The sequence below is a fragment of the Marmota flaviventris genome, chromosome 4, assembly GCF_047511675.1.
Source record: "Marmota flaviventris isolate mMarFla1 chromosome 4, mMarFla1.hap1, whole genome shotgun sequence".
Classification (NCBI taxonomy): domain Eukaryota; kingdom Metazoa; phylum Chordata; class Mammalia; order Rodentia; family Sciuridae; genus Marmota; species Marmota flaviventris.
In genome coordinates this window covers 12,211,791-12,228,901 of record NC_092501.1, presented here as the reverse complement: position 1 = coordinate 12,228,901, position 17,111 = coordinate 12,211,791, and positions in this window count along the sequence as shown.

Below are 17,111 nucleotides of genomic sequence, written 5' to 3'. Positions count from 1 at the left end.
CATCTACAACTAAAAAAAATATTAAAAACAAAAAACCTGACACTCTGATGTGCTTCTCCATGCTGAGTTTCAGAGACCACTGGTCACATCATAGCTGGCATTATTTGGTCCCCTTTATATATGCTCCAAGGTCAAGACAAGAAGCCCTGGCTCCTCTCTGCACCCAGGAGGCTGCCACATGAAGAACGCTCACCTCAAAAAAAGTTTCTCACAGTTGTTCTATTGGCATCTGGAGCTAGATAATCCTCTGTGCATGGAAGAAGGCTTAGCTGCCTCCCCAGCCTCTACCCACAAGATGTCAGTAACGCCTTCTCCCCAAGTTGAGATAATGAAAAACATGTCTCCCAGGGGCCACATTGACCTCCCCTCCCTCATTTAGGAACCACTGCCCTAAAGGGCCAGTCCTGAATTAGAATGTCAAAGGAGCATTGTCCTTTTGCTATTGTCTCCAATATTAATCATCGTGAAAATGACCAATGACTTCTCTGGGGGTCTGACCCTTTTCCTCTACTAAATCTTTTGATTAGGCAAGTAAAGCAGAGAGATTTCTTCATTCCAACAATCTAAGAATAGCCGGCTCAGGTGAAATATAAACATATTCATGGAGGAGATTTTATGTACCCACCACACACACACACACACACACACACACACACACACACACTGTTTCAATATTTTTTGACACATATTTCCAAAAGGTTCTCATTTCTACCAAGGACAGTCTAGGCAAACTTCATCTAACTAGATACTCAGAAAATAACTCTACCAATTCCTTGAATTCCCTGATTAACTGGAATCAATAACTAAACCTTGCCAAAAACCTAGGTGTGAACCATTTCATAAATGCTTTTATACTGAAAATAATGAAAATATTATGCACAAAATGCACTTTTAAAGGAACTCAGGGTCTCAGTTCTGATTATATGCATTCATGCTCATTATAATTAGATGATATAAGAAATGGTGCTGGTTATGAATACCTTGAAAAAATCTTTGTGTGTGTATGTGTGTGTGTGTGTGTGGTCTAAAAACAAAAGTCTTGATATGGGATTTTTATGATTTGCATCTCGTGCCTCTAAGTATAATACAAAAAAAAAATAAGAAATACACAGTACTGTGTAGCGTATCAATGAAGCATGAGAGGGATCGCTACCCTCTGGGGCTTACTCGAGTCTACATGGGCAGATAAGGCTGAGACCCACAGATTAATGAGAATACTACTATAAAAAAGAGTAGTGCAAGCTCTGAGGGTGCACGGTAGTCAGAGAAGGGGGTCTAGTGAAGGCTGGAGTCCTCTGAAAAAGCCTCTAAAAGGGCGTTGAACTGACCCATGTGCACAGCTGCCTGGGTAATGCTTTCCCCTGCAGGAAGCCTGGACAGAGAGGCAGAGAGGTGGCTGGGCAGCTGGACTGAGTTCAATACATTCATGATCATGACCAAGGGATAGGGATATTTATAAATAACCAAGTATTACGGAATAGTAAGCCTTAGAATATGCTGTGTTCTGATTCATACACTGTTGGTGGGATTGTGATTTAGTACAACCACTAAGGAAAGACTAGGAATGGAACCACCATATGACCAGATATACCACCCTTTGGTATTTATCCTAAAGAATTAAAGTCAGCATATTACAGCAATACATACATACCCGTGTTACAGCAACAGCTCATGATAGCCAAACTAAGGAACCAGCCTATGTGTCTGTCAATAGATGAATGAATTTTAAAAATGTGGTATATATACACAATGGAGTTTCATTCAGCCTAAAGAAGAATGAAATGTCATTTGCAGAAAAATGCATGGAACTTGAGAAGATTACATTAAGTGAAATAAGACAAATTCAGAAAATCAAGGGTCATATTTTTTTCTTATATGTAAAATCTAAAGAAAAAAGAAAAGAAAGGGGAGAGAAGATCTCAGTAAATAGTAGAGTAGGGGAAAGGGACCAGGAGGAGGGACGAGGAGAGAGAAAGGGGAAAAATTGGTGAATGGTATTGGTGAAATTATATTGTTTTATTGTGTGCATGTACAAATAGATAACAATAAATCCCATTATTACAACCACACCGAATCAAAAAAAAATGGAAGGAAAAAATATCCTTGTTCTGCTAATTATAATTTCCTTGTAATGGTAAAACCCAAAAGGGATTTACTAAAATATTGACAGAACTTCAGCCTGAAGTTTAAGCTAGATATTTCAGTAACTCCACTGCAGAATGTAAGAAGTGTTAAAGGGACTATGGCATTCCCTCTCCCCTTAGAGGCCACATGTCATCGTATCCATGAGTCTGCATCTGGGTTCACTCTAGATTCATGGAACAGCAATCAAGTGACCACCATGCACCAGGAATACACTCTGGTACCCACTGTTCCAGGAGCTGGAGATACAGAGAGTCAAGGCCTCTGTTCTCACAGAACTTCCTGTTCAAGTGTGGGAAGATATAAACAGTGGACAATCAGAAAGTCTACTTCAGAGAGTACTGATCCAAGGGGGGAAAAAAAAACAAAACGAATAACGTAACGTACAGGGCAGAGGTCTGCAACCATGGCCTACACCAAATCCAGCCCACTGCCTGTTTTTTTATAGCCCATGAGCTAAGAATGGTTTTTGCATTTGAACTCCCATCCAGTGGGATGTTATGTTCCCAAAGAATTCCTTTCTTCTCATTGCTAGACCTGCATTAAAAAATTACACACACACACACACACACCCTCAATTGTTCTGTTCTATTTTGGATTCCATCAAGGAAATGGCATACATTTGTTTCCTCTGCTGTTATTTCTACACACTATATCCACATTGCCTCTTTGCCAATGTGTGTCCTTTTACATAAAATGTTTGCCAACCACTTTGTTGGAGACCAACCACATTAATGGGGAGGAAAGATCTCTCTGAGGAGGTAACATTGAAGCTGAGACCTGAATGGCCACAGGGAATCATGGGTTCTCACCCTCTGCTTCTGCAGAGCTGTGTGACCATTGAGCCTCCTTTTCCTTGTTTGTAAAATCACTACGTCAAACTGTACCCTCTTCCCTAAACCACTGTAGGGCTCTTTCTCTATCGACTACACACACAGCCAGCTTCTCTGTCGACTGGACCTGGTGTACCCATCATTGTTACTTGTCTTTAGTCCCTCATCTATCCTACTTCATGGGCACAGAGAAGAAACGACCATAGAAGAGATGTTTACAGACACCATACTTTTGGCAAGATTTGCAAAAGTCCTATAAATATGAGTTTCACAATTAACCTCTAAGACTTTGACAAGACTTTAGGAAGCGTACAGAAGTTTATCAGAGTACAAGTCCAAATGCCTTACAATTTTCAAAACACTACTAAAACACAGCCCACACTTGCTCTGTATTATTGTGGTTTTTCAAAAGCTATAGAAAGTAATGTGCAAGGAGACAAAGCCATTTTACCAAGCAGACAGATATTCCAAATTACTGGTTCTTAACAAGCATGGTAATACATCAGTCAAAAGCAATAAATTTAAACTTAATGAAATCTCAATTTGCCTACAGTGCATTTCACTTTGACATTTTCTATATTGCCACGGTGCTTTGATAAAGTTTTTTAAAATGCAAAGAAAGTGTCTGTAAGGCTAAAGACCAGACTTGGTGCCATTGTGGCCAAGGCAACATTACAGTACTTAAGTTCCATCACTCCATGCCCTGTGGCAGGCAGAGCCCCGGCGCTAACACAGGTTCAGTTTTCATTATCATCGTATGATTATACATTTTACTGCATTTAACTGATAATACAACTACCAGCTCACCTTAAAAGAATTAGCTTGGAGGTTTCATTGCTTTCCAAATGGAATTCATTTGACAAACAAATGACAATTAGCCTAGTCTCCCTGTTCTGCGTCAGGATGTTTTTTGATTGAACCTAGACCAATTTACAATTTTTAAATGAGTTTAGACATTTACATTTAAAATGTCTAGAGGAAATTAGCCCTGGGACATCCAACAGCCAAAATGCTTTTTGAAGTTGATTATTATTTGATCTAGTACCCTCTACCTGTACATTTTGTTCTGACTTCAAAGTTTGGGAATGTAAATGCCACCTCACCTCAAAGCACAGGGAGAAACTTAAAAGCGGTTTTGCTCATTATGTTATGCAAAGGAGTCCATATTTTAATATTCGTTTAATATGGTTAGTTAGCTTTAATGACACCAGTGTGACAGTGTCATAGTTTTGGAATCTGAAAGCACCGATTGAAGTTTCTGGCTGCTGCTTCTATTTTTCTGCACAGAAAAGAATCATACCCTTTGAAGGACAGATGAGCTCCTGGCTGTGTCCATCCGTGTTGTGGGCTAAACAGGACAACTTCAGACAAGGAGTTTGCCTGCCCTAGTGAGGAAAACATAAACCAGGACATCAGGGACTGCGGGAGAGCCCCAATTGTCAGATCCTGGTTCTGTGTGTTTGGTAAGAACAGGCACTTTAGAGAAAAGTTTGGGTAATTGCATATAAATGTGCAGTGCTGATAACCCAGCTGTGGAAACTAGTATTGCTCTGAAATTAAGTCCACAGATTTCCATCCAAGAGCATATTTTATTTATTATTATTATTATTATTATTATTATTATTATTACCATGTTTTTCTCAAAATGAGAAAGCTGCAACCTTTTGCCCAAGTCCCATTGCTCAACTGCAGATCCAAAATATAGCAATGGGAAAGGCCACAAAATAGACTGGTATATCATGGCTCTGTTCTGAAGGCATCCTATCCAAGACACTCCAAGGAACACTCTAGAAGAAAAGGAAGGAGACACAGGGCTGAGTAGCAGCCACTCCATATCTCCATGGAGTTATCACGGCTTTCACAGATCAACCTTGAGAGCTCATCAGAATATTCTGAATTTCTAGTTTTGTCTCTTACTATGGGACACACGCCTCATATTTTCAAAATAACTTTGAGTTCAAAAGAGTTCCCAGTGATAACACAGCCTAGCCCAGCACAGAATTAATGGTGTTGTAGACCGATTTCCCTGAAAATATTAGATGCAGAATTCGGTGGCCCGGCCTCTCATTAGTCTTCAAGAGAGTGTCATGAGACAAGGACATCAGGAGAGTGACAGAGGCAAATGTACAAATGGCAGAGAAGGAGGCAGCACTGATTCCTCTGGTTGATCTTACCACCTGGGTTATAAAAATAGTGATAAAACAAAACCAAAAAAATTTAAATTTTTTATCTAGGGCAATTCCAGTTTATTAGAAAAAAAGATTCAGTTTCCTCTGGTCCCTTCACATCTAAACTGTGATTTCACGACAGGCTCCCTTTCCGTCCGGCACAGCCCCCCACCCCCCTTCGCTCTCATTTTCCTTAATGAAAATGGAATCGGGGTCCCTGCCAGAGTGTCCTTGGAGTAAACTCTGTTTTGATTCCAAATTTAACACACAAGCACCGAATTTTCTCACACACACCATGTCCAAACTATGCCAGAGACGTGCCAAGTCCTTCTATTAAGGGCTTTTCATCCTCTGTTTTTCTTCCGGGACCAATAGGAATTTTTATTCTTGTACTAATGGCCTGGCAACAACCATCTTACACAGCATCCTCAGCCTGTGGCTTTGAAGTCCCCGGAGCTGCCCAAGAGCCCCTGGCAGCACTAGTGGAGAGCTCAAGATTTTCGTTACCTCGGCCGCCCTCTGCTGGACGGACCAATGGCTGCTCACAGCAGCCCAGAGACCAGCCTTCCTCCACACTGCTGGGGTTTCCCCAAGACCCAGGCAAGAATTTGGGTGCTTTAAGAAAATGATTTTCTTCCAGCCAGCACTTCTTAAAAATGCACTTTTCTCCATCTACATATAGTGATCCACCAACTTATTCTGCCTCTTTCATCTTCAAGCATAACTACATTTTTTGGAAACATGGAGATTGATTTTTAGAATAAAAACTGTAAAGAATTCTGGCATCTGTCTCTGACACTCCAGCACTATGGGACTCGGCTTTGATACCAATGTCCTGGTAACAAGGGGAAAATAAAACCCAAACAGGACCATTCTCTCAATATTCTCATAGCATAAAAAGAAAAATGTCATGAGATACTCATAAGATTATAAAACTGGCTTCCTGAGTTCAAATCCTCCCCTACCACTTATTAACTGAGTGACCTTGGACAAGTTAAACAGCCTCTCCAGGGCTGTGTTTTACCCTCTGTAATAAGAAGTTACAATACTCTTTGCCTCCTAAGGCTGTAAGGAGTTAACCCACTTTTATACACAGATTAGTGCTTGTCCCAAAGAAGGCTCTAGACAAGTGTTGGACAATATCACATGAAGACCAATATAAGACTCTCAGTTAAACACTCATCCTGGAATAGAAAGGGCTACAGATTTTCCAGATCTTTGTTTTAAGGGTTTTTCACATTTACTCAAAATGGATGCATGCTACATCTTCAAAACTGAGAATGGACACATATCCGGGAAAAGACATAGAACTTTCAGAGGAACACTACTTGGAGAAGTAGCTTCATTATCTTCTCTGCCAGGAAAATTTTGAAGCATGCCATCCACCATCCTCTTTATATTACAATTCTTGAGAAAAGGGCTAGGTCTGCAGCAATTGTTAAACTTTTTGCAGACTTTATAAAGGATAAGAGTTGAAAGTATTTTATGTATTAGTCACACATTAAGCAATAGATCATACATTCATTCATACAGTATGGCTTGTAGACTGTTCAGGAATAGAGAGAGTAAATACATCATTCAAAATGACAACTGGACTTGGAGGATCACAGCCAGAGCCATGGAATACAAAATCTCACCTGGGGATCCCACTCTTCTAGTTCACAAGAGATTCCTCCATATGGTGAGATCATTGTGCTGGAAAAATGTCATACTTCTCTAAAAGGCTCACAGAACAGCTATAAAGTCCCCATTATTTAGGATAGGGGAGACTTTGTATTTAGGAAAACCAACAATTTGAAAGGACACGTTTGCCCCCCAAAAAAACAACATGGATTTTCAACATCTATTCAGTAATTCACCTAAGCAAAACATGACAACCCTCATGCCCAAGGTTTCATTTATATGAAATAGAATTTCATTTTCGGTGCTCAGTAAAGCTCCATGCCACTGTGGCGAGGAATGTTCTTGAAGGGTCCTCAGAGTTAAAGTGGGTTGGTAGGCGCGTGCAGGCGCTAACTCAAACACTCTTCAGGGTTGCTTAAGAGTGACTGGGGAGATGGCGGATCTTCCAGAAGATATTTTTTCTCTGCTAAGAAGTGGAGCATCTGCAGATATAAGATATAGACGTACACAGTGTATGGTACATATAATGAATTCTCTCATTTATCCAATTTTCCGAATACCTGAAGTGATATGAGAGAAATAATTGCCTAGGGTTCATCAGGCCAAAATAAACCATATCTGGAGGAAGCTTCACGTTGAATTATTTTTAGACTCTGTGGGTCTATTGAGCTATGTTTTTCTTTAATGAATTTCCACAGGAGGGAGACAACTTGAGGTTAACATTCTTGGGTCACAGAACAGTTGATGACGGTGGCCTCTTTCTCACCAGTGTGTGTGTGAAACCCCTATTTTTAGAAACCTACATTCTGCTCTTGCTGATTTTTCCTTACTCCTTTAATATCCTTTCTCAATAACTAATCACTTTTAGGTCAAAGCTATGAACACTCACAGTCAAATAAAAACGAGGTACCTGAGAGAATGGTATTGCTCAAGTATCTAGACCATGGGATTAAATGATCCAGGTGATTTCCCAATACTCAGCACGTATCCACACATATTTACATACATACATGGAGATAACCTCAGACAACAGCTGCGTGAAAAAAAAAATGGTTGACCTGATAATTGGGGTGGCAGAGACAAGAGGGAGAAAGTTGATTTAAATTCAAAGGAAATGTATCTCACAGACTTTTTCTTCCAGAAACATTCACAAAGCTGAAAAATCTTCTAGCTAGGCAAACTTGCCAACCTATTCCCACTGACTGAGAACCTAGGATATATAGATCAATGAACGGCTTTCATTTAATATGATTTAAGATGGAGAGAAATGCTAAGTTTGGTAAGTGTTCAGTTAAATTTCCTCAGAATCAGAGGCTTTCAGAAGATAGTAGAAGAATCAGAAGAAAATAATTTTTGTACCTGGTATTCTATATACATATATATTGTGTATATGTTTTGTATAAACACATTTCTACCTGTACCCTTTGATATGCATTCACGAACACCCATATACATTTATCCCCTAGAAAACCAACTATCCATGTGCCAAATGGACCCATGGAAAATGTCTTAAAACCATTATCTTTGTGATAAATGTAATAAAATAAGCAAACTCCATTTAAATATGAAATAAGCCGCCTTTCTTCCTCTTTAAAAGTCACAGTCTGAACAATCTTGGAGTCTAAAATCTCACGAGTACGGCTGATGACTAAGGTAACTTGACATTTGCAGTGAAACATTAAATCTCCTTCGAGGTGTATTAATATGTGGATGACACTGAATTTTCTTTAATGATTTGTCGTAGTTTCCTTTGCTGGAAACAGCTAGGTTTCTTCATCCACATGCATAAATCACTTTTGGCGATGTTGTGGTAGAGATTAGCAGAGCTACCGTTTGGTAGGACTAATTCTTAAACGTAGATAAAGAGGCATTCTATTCACTTGGGACATTTCCAAATGAAAGTCAGCATTCATGGGTCTGGAGCCACCTCCCGCTCCATGTGGCCGCAGGGCCCCTCTCCCAAGGTGCAGTGTAAGTGAGACCCAGGATCTTCCCTCGACAGATGCTTTTTCATGTGAAACACACGAACTCCTTTTCCCTCTGGACTAAGTTGTTTCAGATCATTGTCTCTTCCGTCGTACAGGAAGAGAAGCTAATCTATAAAACAATGAGACTTCACTGTGGATGCCAAAATCTGCAATTACATTGTACCGAGGGGCCTCATGAATAATTCCTGGGGTATGATCTGACATTAATCTGGGTGGTTAATATGAGCTGGGGCACTGCCAGCAGAAAGCTGAATGATTTCTTCATAACAGGACACTTTCAAGGTGAGGGCATAGCCTTGTCTCTGAGTTGTTCTCTCCACCCACGCTGAGCCCAGCTGTCATCCTGTTCCCTCCCCTGAGCAGGATGCATGGGCATTGGCAATGAGACGCCATTGTAGAAAGAAGACACTTCAGTTGGGCAAGACAGTACCAAGAATGTAGCTATGGCTTGGACATTAGTTTTAAATGGCTTTGTTGTAAGAAAATCACCTGGTGTGCTGTCTCCGTAACTGTTTCTGTTCCTGGCCAGTGGGGGAATTGAGGTACCAATCTGCCCCCAGAACTGGTGTCTGAATGGCAGCCGGCCCCAGGGGGATAATTTCCTTCATGAGTTATCCATGGGTCAATTTTGCTACCTTCTCTGGTAGCAAACCGGAATTATGACAATTATGACAAGTAAAGGTCTTTTCTTAGTGAAAGCCAACCCATTGATTCAAATGCAAACTTATAGGGTGCACATCTCACATTCAGCATCAGGATAGAAATCACAAGAAATTTTGAAGAGCAAAAGACGCTCTTCAAAAGCCAAACACCGATCAATAAACAACGACATTCTTTCTTCCCAAGAGGATCTACCCATCCATTCAGAGGAATATGAGTAGAACCAAAAATAATGTCCTGAGAAAGAGGAAATGCACAGGACAGAATCCTGGGAGGGGGCATCTTACAGAGGGTGAAGGTCAAAAGCTTTGAAAAGTGGTAGGAGTTTGGGTTGTTGAGGAGGACTTAGTTTTTATTGTTAAAAATAATAACCAAGCAAAAGAGTGGCCATGACACATTTTCCTGTATAATATTTAAAACACTTAACCACAAATAAGATATTAAATAGTTCACAGGTATGATGCAGGCACCAACCAATCACAGTGGGCACACCTTCCACCAACAACCAACACAACCTAACAGTGCAGAACAGTGGCATCTCGGCCTGCCTGGTGGCCCTTGGTTTTCTTGTGTCTTTCTCTTGTCTGGGGTCTGTCTCCCTCCCCTAGAATGTAAATGTGCCCATAGCAGGTGACAGAATGTCTGAGTGTGGCCATTTCTCAGTGTTTGTTCAATGACTGAAAGTTTGTAAAACTGAACACAATAACCTCAGATTGATCATCTCAGGTGAAAATGATATATGTAGGTGGGTCAGGCAAAATGGTGGTGGACTTTTTATTGTCAAGAATGGAAAGTTGAACAATGTGAACAATAAAAATGGGTAAGCAAGGATCTGGCAACAATGATCAGATCATCACCACTTCCAAAGCCGCCGTCATCGTCATGACCTGGATGAACTTCTGCTCGGTGCCAGGATCAGATCTAAGTTCCTTACACACAGGACCTCACTCGCCCTTGGGCAGCTCCCCGTAAAGCACCCTATGATTATCTCATTATAAATGGGCATAGAAGCTGAGTGATCCCCAGTAACCTGTCCAGGGCCATATAATTGCCAACCACCACCTATGTACACACACACAAACACACACACACACACCCATCAAAAATGGCTTTCCTAGCAAAATCATGGAACACTTTAACAAGGAAAATGACCCATAATTTCAGCATGATACACTCCTAATTTCTTCATACTTTCTTTTGGGCTATTACTCACATTTTATACTAAAGTACCACAGCTATTAAACAATTTGGTGATGTGCTCTATTTTACTTAATGCTATCAAGTAAAACTTTTCTTTATGATTGCATGATATTTATAATTACAATTTCTAATGGCTGTTGTTGAGTTCCCTTGTTCTTTGACTGTTTTCCTTCTTTCTTTTGCTATTACAAAAGATATTTTAGTAAACATGTTGCTTCACAAATCCTACTTTACTTTCTAATTATTTTCTGAACATTGATTCCCAGGAGTGCTAGTACTGTGTCAGAGAGAATGTACATTTCACAGGTCCTCAATGGTATTACCAAATTGTTTTGCAAGAGGGTAGACTAACTTCTGCTAATTGCAGCAATTATTTTGCTTTAAGTCTCCTGATCACCTGTTATTAGAGTGGCTTAATTTTTACTTAATAGAAATAAATGGTACTTTTCACTTGCATTTTTTGTTACTAATTTAAACATTTTAAAACAAATTTTATATATATATATAAATATATATATATATAAATATATATATATATAAATATAAATATATATATAAAATATATATAAATATATAAAATATATATATAAAATATATATATAATTTATAAAATATAAAAAATATATATAAAAATATATATAAAATATATATAAATATATAATATATATATATAAAATATATATAAATATATATATATATAATATATATAAATATATATATATATAATATATATAAATATATATATATAAATATATATATATATATATATATATATATATATATATATTTCCCTCCTGCATACTTAAGTTGTCTGGGAAACTCTTTGGCTCACTTATTTATTAGAATCTAATATTATCCTTACAGAGTTGATCAGAATATTGACAAACCATAGAGTACAATAGTTCATTTTTTATATAAACATATTTTCTAACAGGCTGCTTTAATTTGTTTTTATTTTTCATATTTCCATTGTAGAGGCATTTTGAAGATTATTTTAATATATTCTTCATAATTTCTTCAGTTGCTTCAATCTTTAGAAAGTTATTCTCCCAAATGTCTCAGATTCTATTGTATTTTGGACCAATTTTCATTGATTTGATTTTTTTCAGCCTAATCCTTTTCTCATATGGAAATTATTTTGAACACATAGGAAGGAAGGAATAGAGCAATTTTCCTCACTCTTGGCATTTATTAAGTAATTCTTCATTTCCTTATTGCTATGATGCTTTACTACATATTACATTTTCCTATTTAATTTTATGGGCTTCTCTCCTGTTCCACTGACCTGTTTTATTTGTTAGCTTTCTCATCTTGTCTTTTTTTTTTTTTTCACTGCTGTTGTGTTATAGTATGATATATTTGATAGAATTGGGTTTTTTAAGCATTTTTGAGAGTCATCCTCATTTATTTTCCCAAAGTCATGAATTATTTTTGTTTTTTTCTGAAAGAAATTTATGAAATTTCAAGTGAGCATCTCAATCTATATGCAATGTTGGGGGGAAAAAATCAACAGTATTTTATGCCTCGTTTGTTCCAATCTTTCCAAGATTACTTATTCTAATCTTTTCTATTTCACAATAAAGATGTCTTTGTGTAAATCACTGATTTTTTTTAATTATGCTCTTTCTTGGTTTTTTCTTTTTTAACAGATGCTTCTCAACTTAAAGCCTCATAATAAACCCACCAAAAGTTGAAATTTGTCTAAGTTATAGTGTATCTCAGTCATCTAACCCACCCAAATCCTAACTGAGCACAGCCTAGAGGGTTGGTTGCTCCCCTTGTGATTGTGGGGCTCACTGGGGCCTACAGCTTGATGCCACTCCCAGCACAACCAGAGTGTCCTCCCCAAGGTGGCCAGCCCCAGAAAGGATCGAAAGTCAAAACTCCAAGTACAGTTTTTTGGTTTTTTTTTTTTTTTTTTTTTTTCTCTAACTGAATGGCTTTAACACCATCATAAAGTTAAAAACTGGCTAGTCAAACTATGTAAGTCTGGGACTACTGTAATTGATTTTGATAGTTTGCCTTTTTTAATGGGAGCAAATTTGAGCATTTCTATTTATGGTTTTAATTAACTAGCTAATTAATTAATCCAGTCATTTGAAACCTGTTCATTTAAAGATCTACTGTGTGCCAGGTACTTTAAGTGCTCAAGGTAGTTACAACTGCCCAGGAGTGAAATAATTACTACCACACTTGACCTGTCTCTTCTTAAGAAATCCACGAGAGAGAAGTCATTTGTCCTAAAATCACAAGGGCAATTTTGAGGCCTTACTCAGCCTCAGTTTCTAAAATGAAATAATCTCTAACACGTGCCACAAGCTCTAGTTTGGTGTATCTGATACATACCGGGCTTTTCTATGAGTGGAGGTCCCACTTTTCTTCCGTAGGCTAGGGCCCCCACCTCTGTGAATGGGGACAGTTATTGCTGTATAACATCTGACAGTCATCCGTAATGCTCTATTTGACTACATCTGTCACTGAGACCTTTGGACAACTTTTTACGGCAGACTATTGTCATTCTGAGATTCCCTCTTTCTCCTTCATCAATTCATTTGTTTTCTTTTATTTAAAAATCCCCAAACACCTCTATGTTTTTCTTCAGTTTTCTTCGCTTACATGTTTTACTTTAATTGCAGCTCCAAGCAGCCCTTTCCTCTGCACAAGTTGCTGATTTGCTCTTCACCAGCTGTTGATAGATGGCATCCTCCAGCACTTCTGATGAAAAAGCCTTCATGGATTATGAATGTTCCAAGACCGTAATTCTGGAAGTTTCCGGTCACACTCTCCACTCCCCTTGGTCAACTGCATCTATCCTACAGCATCATCCGCTTCATACTGAAGTCACTCAAAATTGTATTTCAGCCCAAACACACTGATTCTGTCATCTGCCCACAGGAGATTTCCCTGGATTGTACTTCCAAATTTCCCAAACCTAATTCTTCTTAACTCTTTAGTCCAGTTAACCCACAGAAATGTCAACATCACCTTCAACTTCAGCCTCGCTCCTCTGTTCCTTGTCCACCTTCCTCCTGCGCCTTAAATCCAGTGCCTTTGCTTCTTTCTACCCCCATCACCACCACCCTGTCCAAGCTACCATCATTTCTTGTCTGAAAAACTGCAGCAACATGCTTACTCACCCTCTTCCTCCAACCTCGACTTCTCTTTGGTTCCTTCTCTTATTGCTTTAAAAGACAAAGTTATTTATCACTGATGGTTGAAACACTAGCTAGTACCCCCAATGCCCTGGGGACAGAGCAGAAAGTCCTCAATATAGACATGGTCTGTCTGCCAGGTGCCCACACAGCCTTGCTTCTCAGGGTCCCTTTCCCTGGGTGGTTCCTTCAGGTCCCGTCACCACCTCCCATGTTTCCTTAGAGCTCTGAGTTCAACCAATAGGTGAACCATAGACTCAGTTCCCTACATTAGTGGAAAGCACTTTAGTCACGTTCTTTCTCCTTGAAATGTTATTCCGTTGTTTCTCATTTTGATCATTCTTCCTGTAGGTAGCATCAATGTTTCATTTATACACTGGCAATATTCCCTTTCTTTTCAGGAGGCTGTGTTTTGATGTTGGTCTCTGTGGCTCGTCTTGTCTCCAGTGTGTCTGAGTGTGACACATTGCCATCTTCTTCAGGATTCCTATGATTCCCTGGATCTGTTCTTGATCCTCCAGTTCTAGAAATATTTTTTGCTACATATTCAGCTTAGAAGACTGCAGTTAATCTTATATTTTACAGATCTTAATTTTAGTATTTTAATTCTGATTCCTATTACTTCCAATGATGAGGTAATGCTGTTTTCTTCTTTATTCTGTTTCTTTTGCATTCTTCTTCCTTCCTTTCTTGCTTCCTTCTTTTTTAAAATTATTTTCCCCTCCATTTCTTCCTTTCTTTCCTTCCTCCTTCCTTCTTTTTCTTCTTCCTCCCTCCCTGACTCTTTCTTCCCATTTGAGAACACACGTTTGAACTGTGCACTTTCAACTCTCTCTCTCAGTATAGATTCTAGCCATGCTCAGAAATATCTGGGGACTTTTGATGCACATTCATTCATATGTAATCTTTTGTCAAATTTCAAATATTTTTTTCAAAGCTACTTTTAATTCTGTTTATGCATGCATTTTTTTAATTTGCCCAATATTTGCTGAAACTTCTGAAAGTGGCCTTTGTCCCAAATTAAAGGTTTGCTGGAAGAATTTAAAAGGAGGAGGTATCTATTGCTCTTGTCTGATTGCCATTCCAAGGGTCTCCTTGTCAAGGAGGTATTTTTAGAGGACTAGTTGGGAACTAACACACAGGCTGGGTGAGGAGGGGCGGCTGCAGGCAGTGGGATTTGGGGAGACTTTGCAGTAACCTGTAGCAAGAGGAGCTCATGATGATGAAAAAGTTCTCACTGACTTCATCCAAGTCAGATGTTCTGCAGCATGAACTAGACCAATGGGTCTCTTTGTCATTGAACCCACTTGACATGGTACAAATGCAAAATGCTGGCTCCTATCACTTTTATTAGACATTAATGACAATCAATATCATTTCTCAGCACTCTTTTTTTAATATTTATTTTTTAGAAGTAGTTGAACACAATACCTTTATTTTTTTAATTTTTATGTGGTGCTGAGGATCGAACCCAGGGCCTCGCATGTGCTAGACGAGTGCTCAACCGCTGAGCCACATCCCCAGCCCTCCCAGCACTCTTGAAGGAAGGAGTGCACATTTCCGTAACAGAAATCCCTAAGAGCTGCCTTTTCTTCTGCCTTCTCTGTGCAAGCACCCTTGTCACCTAGGAAACACGGCTCAACATGACAAGGTGACCAGGGCTCTCGCAGCAGGAGCGTGAGGCCTCCATGCTCTACTGGGAGCCCAGAGCTCACCCTCGTCCCTATGTGATGTTAAAAGTAAACCACAGCAATACTGTTAATTCTTCCTTTCACATGGCCCCAACATTACCCACATGGTTATTAAGTGCTTAGGTCCCTTGGGATGGATTCTGGAAAGATCTTGCAAAGAGGACTTAAAGGCCTGCCTGTATTGAAGAGTGACGAAAATGTGAATTTTAGTAATCTTACCAGTAAAGTAGACATATTTCAGCAAGGCCAGGCTAATTTAACAGCTACATTTTCTTTGCTGTGTGCTCTTAAGTAAAAACAGACCCTCGCTTGCAAGAGTCAAGACAGCAGAAGGGAGTCTCTAAATACATGGGCATGATGCACAGGCTGTGGTCAGCAAGAGGAGCCCAACAAGGAGCCCACAGGCATGTGGTGCTGCACTGCAGAAGAGAACAGGGCTTTTCATCCTGTTGGAAGTGTTTAGGAATGCTTGAAAGCAACATTTCAGGTCTGTTTTGAGGTAACTGGCAGGAAATGGTGCGAAGATATTCTACTCTAGATGGAGTAGGGAGCTGTGTGTGCACCATTCTTACCCAACTCTATCAATTCAACAAGTGACCATAAATTTCAAAGGCCTGACCTCTAACTGTTGTTCAGCAACTTGCTTGGGCCATAGCCCTTAAAAAGCCACAAATCCTCTCACTTCCTTCATTTTTTAAAAGCCTTGCTTTAAAAAACACATCCAGGGCTGGGGTTGTAGCTCAGTGGTAGAGCACTTGCCTAGCATGTGTGAGGCACCGGGTTCGATCCTCAGCACCACATACAAATAAATGAATGAAATAAAGGTCCATCAATGTCTTTAAAAAAAAAAAAAGGAAATCTATGTTTGACCCTATAAATATTTCTGGGGACCTTTCACTGTGCCATAGTCACTGAGACAGACATGAAGGGCCCTGTGCCTGCCCTCCAGGAATTTCCAAAGAAGGTACCACCCTGGCCCCAAGAATCAAGAAGGCAGGTGATGGGTCGGTGGGAAATGTGAAACTAAGCTGAAGAGAAGAAAGATTGGATTTGAACATGGGACAGGAAGAGGAGCAGCTCTGCTTGGAGGAGCAACGTTGGTGACCCTGGTGAATGCAGAGGGCCCTCTTCTTCTCTGGTCCTGCGTGGCACTGCCATTGGCCTAGTAGCATTGATAACTCTGTCAGAGTCAACTACTCCTAGGTCATCTTTGCAACCCATGTGGGCTCTTCAAAGTCAGGCACCATGCCTCATTCATTTTTTCCCTGCAGTGGCTGGCATATAGGGTTTGCCCAGTAGATAAATGGATGAACAACACTTTGTCATCAGAGTGGGAATCGAGTTGCCATGTCCACAAACAGGAGGGATTGACTTCCTACCCGAGGCCAATGGGAACCCTCTGTGAGGGCAACACCTGATGAAGAAGGGTTTGAGAGGTGTGTATCCAGAAGGAGCTCCTGGTGGAACAGTCCTCAGGAAAGAGCATAGTCACACATCAGAATCGGACGGGCTGAGACCAAGTGGGAATTAAAACCAGTAAGAATTCATGAAGACAGAAAAGCAAAGCAAGCAGGTGCCTGGGGTGGCCGAACATGGGAGACTGCATGGGGTTCCCTGGTGCAAACTCTCTGGGCTGAGGACAGAGTCTTCAAGT